Source organism: Tenrec ecaudatus, chromosome 2, assembly GCF_050624435.1.
Source record: "Tenrec ecaudatus isolate mTenEca1 chromosome 2, mTenEca1.hap1, whole genome shotgun sequence".
In the NCBI taxonomy this organism is placed as follows: Eukaryota; Metazoa; Chordata; class Mammalia; order Afrosoricida; family Tenrecidae; genus Tenrec; species Tenrec ecaudatus.
In genome coordinates, this window is record NC_134531.1 from 45,823,591 (window position 1) to 45,831,724 (window position 8,134).

Below are 8,134 nucleotides of genomic sequence, written 5' to 3' on the forward strand. Positions count from 1 at the left end.
TATGTCATTATATATTGTGAAATCTTTATTTCTTGTTACAAAGAAATGAAATTTTGTCTTGCAGCATGGTGTAGCATGGGTAACAGTCTTCATGCCGGTTACTCCTATGTGGGTGTACCTGCATGTGGGCAGATCCACCTGGAGACACATAGAGGAGTGGTTTCTTGGTTCCTAAACCATCGGAAATAGGTATTTTCCAATGGTCTTAGGCGATCCCTGTGAAATGATCATTCCACCACCCAAAGGAGTCACGACCCACAGATTGAGAACCGCTGCAGTCTAGTTAAAAAGGGTGTTAGGAAGGGGTGAAATGGAAGAGAACCACAAACTCTAATAAAATACGCTCCATTTCATGCCCTTACAGAAGGGTCGAGGGGAGACAGCCAATCAGGGTGCAGTATAGCAAAAGCACACATACACCTTTCCTCTAGTTCTTTAATGCTTCCTTCCCCCACCACTATCATGATCCCAATGTAATCCCGCTAGACCAGAGCATGTGCACTGGTACAGATAAAAACTGGAAACATAGGGAACCCAGGACAAATAAATCCCGCAGGACCAATAATGAGAGTGGCGATACCGGGAGGGAAGGTGAGGGGGAAAAGGGCAACAGCAACAACCATAAAGATCTACCCTCCCTGGGGGATGGACAACAGAAAAGTAGGCGAGGGGAGATGGTGGACAGTATAAGACATGACACAATAACAATAATTTATGCATTATCAAGGGTTCGTGTGGGAGGGGGGATGGAGGAGGAAGAGCTAAAAACGAGGAGCTGCGACCAAGGGCTCAAGTAGAAAGAAAATGTATGTATGGGTTGTGATAAGAATTGTACAAGCCCCCAATAAATTGACTTTTTAAAAAAGTGCTTCATTTAAACTTTCCCACTGACATCAAAGATATATATCTTACTCTACCCTTAGAAGTAGTGTTTTTCTGAAGTTTTAAAATTTTCTTTTAGAGTTAAAAATGGTGCAAGAATGAAGTAATTAATTTATTTAGTAATGTGTGTAGCACTGGTAATTTCCCCTTTTTTCTGCTCTTAGTTATGAAATTCCCAGCATGGGGTAGGAAGGAAAATTTAAAACCCTATGATTTAAAAATCAGGCTATATTGGATCCTTTTAAAATAAACCAAAATATCTTAAAATCAATTGTTTCAGCAATCCATGTCATTACTGAAAAATCCCTAATGGCCAAAGCGAAAGAAAAATGTCCATGCTGCTACCATGCAGAGAGAACCACTCTCAACGGCACGCTATGTAAAATTTCAACGCGTGTTGTGAAATAAAACCATTCTGATTTCAAGATGCTGAGTTTCCAAGAGTTTGGTTGTAGACGCTCCTTTCCGCTCACAGGGCCTAGGCTGAACCTCACAACACGGGAGCCACCCTTTCGTGCCAAAAGAGACAAGAACATCTCCGCAGGTGTGAGCTGATGATTATTGTATCAGGTTTTCCTTTAAAAAACAAACAAATCAACTCAGTTTTTTAGTTCATATAAAGAGATGTTCTAGTAGACCCTTTGTATTGTTTTCATTCATTTCATTTGTCTTTATTGCTTGTATCAGACAGTAACTGCCACAGAATTGCTGATTAACAATCCACCTCAAACTCTGGTTTTCAACAAAAGGCATTTATTCTCATTCATGGAGCTAAGACTGGACTTGTGAGCAAGTTGCATGTGGAATTCACGTCTACTCTACATGCCACTCATGCTGCTGAGAATTGACAGATTGTCGAGTGTCTTAGTTTCCTATGCTGCTCTAACAGACATAATGAAAGTAGGTGGCTTTAAAGAAAATAATCTCCCCCTCCCTCCCAGCTTTGAAGGCTAGAAATCCGGATCAGGAGTTCAGACCTGCTGCTTTCTTCTTTGGACCGCTCCAAGTGTCTCCTGTCTGCTGACAGATAACCGGGTGTACCTTGCTCACCAACTTACCTGGCATCATTCTTCCTGTGGGTGCCTCTGTGTCTGCTACACTTTTCATAAGGCACTTCTCAGAAGTTATTAGGTTTAGGACCCACTGGATGACCTGATAGGATCACATTAACATAGCTATACAACTCGGTTCCCACAGAGGGTCACATTCATAGATACAGGAGTCGGGGCTTTAACATTACAATATTTTCTGAAGAACACAATTCAATCCGTAATACTTAAATCATAGTCTTTTCAAGGTAATGGCAGAAATTCAAGAGAGCAAGTCTAACCATAGGAGCACAAGTCAAGCTTCCGTTCTGGTGATGCTGTGGGCTGGGCATTGGACTGCTAAGCTCAAGGTTGGTGGTTAGAACCCACTATGGGATAAAAATGAAACTATATGGTCCCAGGAAAACTTAGTCTCAGAAACCTTATACAGGTTAAGAACAAACTGAATGGCACTGCGTGTAACAACCAATTGGCTAAAGCAAGTCGATGGTTTAGCCCAAAATTACAGGATAGGAGCGCACACTGCACTCACCAGAAGACATCCAAGAACAATATGAAGAACTCCCATGAATAACTGAAGTCAAAGAGGATTTTTAAGTAATAATTTGATCTACCCAGTTTAATTCATTAGTATACTCTTGAGTATCATACATTTGATTTGTTAACTCCTGTAATGACTGTATACTATTGAAACTAATGGTAATTACATTTTGATTTATAACAAACTGCCCTGTAATAATTTTTTCATGGGTGGCTCATTTTCATAAGACAGAGGAAGAAAAACATGAGTTTAATGAGGTTATCCTCACCAGCTTGCTCTGTAACTGCTTTTCTATGACAGAAACTAGCAATAAAATAATTATAATTGTTGTGAAAAAGTGGCATGACACCCATATTTGACCTACCCTGATTCCCTGTTGTTAAGAGGCAGAATTTAGAAGGTCTCCACCCTCCATCTTTCCTTACCTATTCTGAGACCAATCATTCCTCTACTTCTTTACTGGGTTCATTATATATTGCAAAGTTCACACACAGAACTCACAAATAAAAATCACAATTACGGGGGCTTATTAGGGAAGCTAACAGGTTTCTACATGTCAGGATCAGTCAATAGTAAGGATACAGTTAACAGTAAGCATATAGTCATTGGTCAACAACAACTCCTCAGCCAACACTCTCTCTGGTCCTCAGCCTCTCGGTCACACAGTCTCTTGGCTTCTGCCGCTGTGAGCCAGGAGGCTCACGTGTCTTTGTGTCTCACAGTCACATAGTCTTGGTGCTGCTCTTCTGGTCTACCTTATCGAGCGTCCTTGCCTCTGCCTCTGGTCTCTGCCGGGATAACTTGCTCTGTCCCAGGGTCTCTGTGCCACATCCCTTCAGACTGAGATCTTGAATGTGTTCCACTGGTGACTCTTCTGATGGTCCTGGGATTTCTTTCTGTGCTTCCCAAATGGCTCCAATGACTTTGACGGAAGTGTCATTTTTGTCTTTCCATAGACCATAAGCCCAAGGAAACAAAGGGTGGGGTGAGGGATTGACTTGGTTCAGACAGTCTACTAAGGGGGAGACTTGGCCCCACCCTAATTCTGTCCAGTAGCATAGGAGATAATGCCCTCCAAAATGGGATTGTAAGAACAGGCAAAGAGGCTAGAATGTATAATGCATCAAAGGGATTGGGGCTAGAATGGCCATATTGATTGACTATGATATATTTTCTTTGTAAACCAGAAGATTGAAAGAGTAGAAGAATCACGTTGTATCAGTCTGAAAGCCAAAGGAGTCCCATCAGACTTCAGGAGAAGAGAGTGTCAGATTCAAGATAACTAGTCTCAATAAGAGAGTCCCAGGATGGCACAAATGGTTAATGTCATTGGATTCAAAGTTTGGAGGTTTGAATCCACCCAAAGAAACTTCAGAAGAAACATCTAGTGATTTGCTTCTGAAAGCTGAGCCATTGAAAACCTTTTGGGGCACAATTCCGTTCTGACATCCATGGGTTACCATGAGCGTGAACAGACTTGAAGACAACTTTTTTTTCCTTTCTTTCTTTTTCAAGGTTCTGTAGACTGTCACGGGGTTAGAGACTGCTCATAGAGGAAGAAGGCACTTTGATAACTGGAATGTCAAGTGAAAAGTTGTGAGAGTCTGTCCACTGATTAGCATGCAGGATTTCATAAAAGCGCAACAACACCACCACCAACAACAACAAGGTGAGTTTAAAGAGAGTGCTCCTGTGTGCTGCCTCAGTTCATCCAACTTACATGCGCTATGGTAGCTTTACCTTTGCGTGAATTTTCATCCCAACAACTCTGAAAAGAGGACTGCTTCTTCTCAAACAAGTGAGATACCTCCTGCTCAAAAGTATGGGATTTTTTTCATTCCTTCTTTTTTCCCCCACCCTCCACCTTTTTATTTCTGTTTTTGAATGTTTTTCTATGCATAGATTCATACATTTGGAAGCAACATGAAACCCCCTCAGTACATACCTCTACTATTTGACACGTCTGCACCTAAAACAACAGAGACCAAAAATAGAGAGAGGGAGAGAAGTGTAGATAGAGATGTGAACACACACATGGTGTATACGTTCAGAAAGTTTTGATACTAGAGTTCCAGTGAATACATGCATGGGCTTATTCCAAATAACATATGCTTAGTCAGCAGATGGGTACAGGCAAGTTCCCTCCGTAATACGCTTGTTGGGGTGCCATTCAACTAAAGCAGTGGCTTCTGAGAGGATCCTCTCAGCTGGTAATTCAAGGCAGAGAGGTCAGCTCCGATTCTGATGATTGGTTTGGGGAGCTTCAAGGGGGTGTCATGAGAGATTTTCTTGAAGGGCAAAGGACAGTCACTGTGGCTCATTAGGAAGACTTGTTGAAGAACATTGAAAACTGCGTGGGTGAGAAAAAGACCATGTTAGTATACAAAGGGTTCCTCCTCCTCCTCCTCCTCCTCCTACTTTTCCTCTTCCTCCTTTTCCTCTTCTTCTTCTTTAAAATTATATATATAAAGAAAGTTGTACCAAGGAATTCTTTTCCATCACCATAAGGTGCCTGTTCACTCTTTGAAGATAGCAGGTGTTGCCAGAGGAAATTTTCTTTCTTGCTTTTTTTCAAATAAGGATCATTTTATTGCTGGCTCTTACAGCTCTTATAACAATCCACACATCCATTGTATTAAGCATGTTTGCACATGTTGCCACCATCATTTTCTAAGCATTTACTTTCTGTTTGAGGCCTTGGTGTCAGCTCTTCCTTTTTCCCTTCCTCTCACCCTCGTGACCCCTTGATAAATTATAAATTATTATTATTTTCATATCTTACACCCAGCACTGTCTCCCTTCCCCCATGTTTCTGCTGTTCATCCCCCTCTGGGGGGGCAGGGAGGAGGGGGGCTATGCGTCTCTCATTGTGGTTGTCCCATCATGGCCGCAGAGTGGACAGGCCATCGCAGTAACACCCCTCTCCCACTGATGGTTCCCTTTCAGACTTTTCCTGGTCCCCATGATTCAAAGAATGCCTGTGCTACGGTGAAATATCTAATACGACCCTTCATTGTCCTCCATCTTCTGGTGTTGTTAAATCCTAGTTTCTGTGATCATGGTTCCATTTTTGAATGTGTCACCTGTTATGTTAATGAAGAAAGATTAGGGTGGGGTAATTCTTTTTTTTAACAATTTATTACGGACTCATACAACTCTTATCACAATACATACATACATCAATTGTGTAAAGCACACCTGTACATTCTTTGCCCTTATAATTTTCAAAGCATTTGTTCTCCACTTAAGCCCTTTGCACCAGGTCCTCTTTTTTCCCCTCCCTCCCCACTCCCCCCTCCCTCATGAACCCTTGATAATTTATAAATTATTATTTGGTCATATCTTGCCCTGTCCGATGTCTCCCTTCACCCTTTTCTGTTGTCTGTCCCCCAGGGAGGAGGTCACATGTAGATCCTTGTAATTGGTTCCCCCTTTCCAACTCACTCTCCCTCTACTATCCCCGTATCACCGCTCCCACCCCTGGTCCTGAAGGTATCATCCGCCCAGGATTCCCTATGCCTCCAGCTCTTATCTGAACCAGTGTACATCCTCTGCTCTATCCAGACTTGCAAGGTAGAATTTGAATCATGATAGTTGAGGGGGGGGGGGCGGAAGCATTTAGGAACTAGAGGAAAGCTGTATTATTCATCGGTGCTACAATGCACCTTGATTGACTCATTTCCTCCCCTAGGCCCTTCTGCAAGGGGATCTCCAGTGGCCAATAAATGGGCCTTGGGTTTCCACTCTGCACTTTCTCCTTCATTCACTATGGTAAGATTTTTTTTTCTGATGATGCCTTATACCTGACCCCTTCAACACCTCGTGATCGCACAGGCTGGTGTGCTTCTTCCATGTGGGCTTTGTTGCTTCTGAGATAGATGGCCATTTGTTTACCTTCAAGCCTTTAAGACCCCAGACGCTATATCTTTTGATAGCCGGACACCATCAGCTTTCTTCACCACATTTGCTTGTTCACCCGCTTTGGCTTCAGCTGTTGTGTCAGGAGGGTGAGCATCATAGAACGCCAATTTAATAGAGGAAAGTATTCATGCATTGAGGGAGTGCTTGAGTGGAGGCCTAAGGTCCTTCCACCACCTTAATACTAAACCTATAACTATAGGCACATAGATCTATTCCTCTATCCTCATATAGGGTGGGGTAATTCTTATGAGACGGTGTGACTCAAATCATGACTCTTAGTCCATTCACCAACCTACACGACCTTGTACAGTCTTGGTCAAGGAAGGAGAGTTCATGTTTTCTGGCTTCTGCATTTGGCTCTTATTCATTCATCTGAGCCCCAGTTCTTGGGACTTGAGCCAGAAATCTATCTTCTGACTTGCTTTGCTGGCTTCTGCATCCCTGTGAGCAGACAACCTTTCCTGTGACCTGCCACGTTAGCGTCATCATCCCTTTCTTCCATGTGAGTTTGAAAAGGCCTTCAGCCAGGTACTTGACCTATGGGTTTGGGACTTGGGAGCCCCCAAAACTATAAGCCACTTCCTTAAAGCCTAGTGAGTTCTGTGAGACATTGCAGCGAATTGTGGAACCCAGAGACAGGTGGAAGTGTCCTGAAGGGAGAAAGAGTGATTTACGTTACCGTAAATAGAGTAGTAAAGCAGTTTGGAAAAGTTGAACACTTGGGATATCTTTAACTTCTACCTCATACGACACTGTCTGGTACTGATCCTTGTTAAAGAAAAAAATTATGTCATGACTAGGGCTGAAAAAACATATATATTTTTAAGATTGTTGCTATCGATATTTCAGGAAGGGAGCATGAGGAAATTAGTCTGTATTTATTAGATATATAAGAAGTCTTCAAAATGTTCATGGAAGAATCTCAGTATCTTTAAATCCCATTTTCCACACACTTTTAGAAGCCAACTCTCCACCTCCTCCCGAGTCTGGATTTTAAGCTGTTAGTACTGTTGTGATCATACCAGGTCCTGATGGAATTAAGCTTAGATGGGACCTGGCATAGTTCTAAGCTGAGCGATAGCCGGACAACAGATTTGCTAGGACAGGTAAAAACTTCCTTAAAACTGCACATTTTTAATATAGGGTGCCCATGTGCACATGTGCTGGAAGCTGGCTGCAGGCTGCTAACCGAAAGGTCAGCAGTTCAAGCCCACCAGCAGCTCTAAGGAGAAAGATGCGACTGTCTGCGTCTGTAAAGATGCACTACCTCACCTTGCAATAAGTCTGAGTCTCCTTGGCAGGAGTCCATTTTGTTTTACTTAGATATACCGGGACCCTGGTGGTTCAGTGGTTAACTAGTTGGCTGCTAAGTCAAAAGTGAACTATTTGAACCCATTAGCTGCTCTGATGGAAAAAGATGTAGTAGTCTACTTTTGCAAATATTTCCAGCCATGGAAGCCCTAGGAGGTAATTCTACTCTGTCCTATAGGTCACTATGAATTGGAATACATTCAGCAGTATGTGTGTGTGTATGTAAATGTAAGATACCACTGCTAATTTTGTTATGTAAATATGAAGATAGTTGTATCACATCATTTCTCTTGTGAAACATTTCAGTAGCTAAGAAATTCAGAGGTTTATGCTCAATATCTAATTTCCTTTACCATTTGCTACTCAGGAGTATCTCTCTATCCTCATCTATCACTATATTCCAATACCTTGTATGCTTCTGCAAAAAATA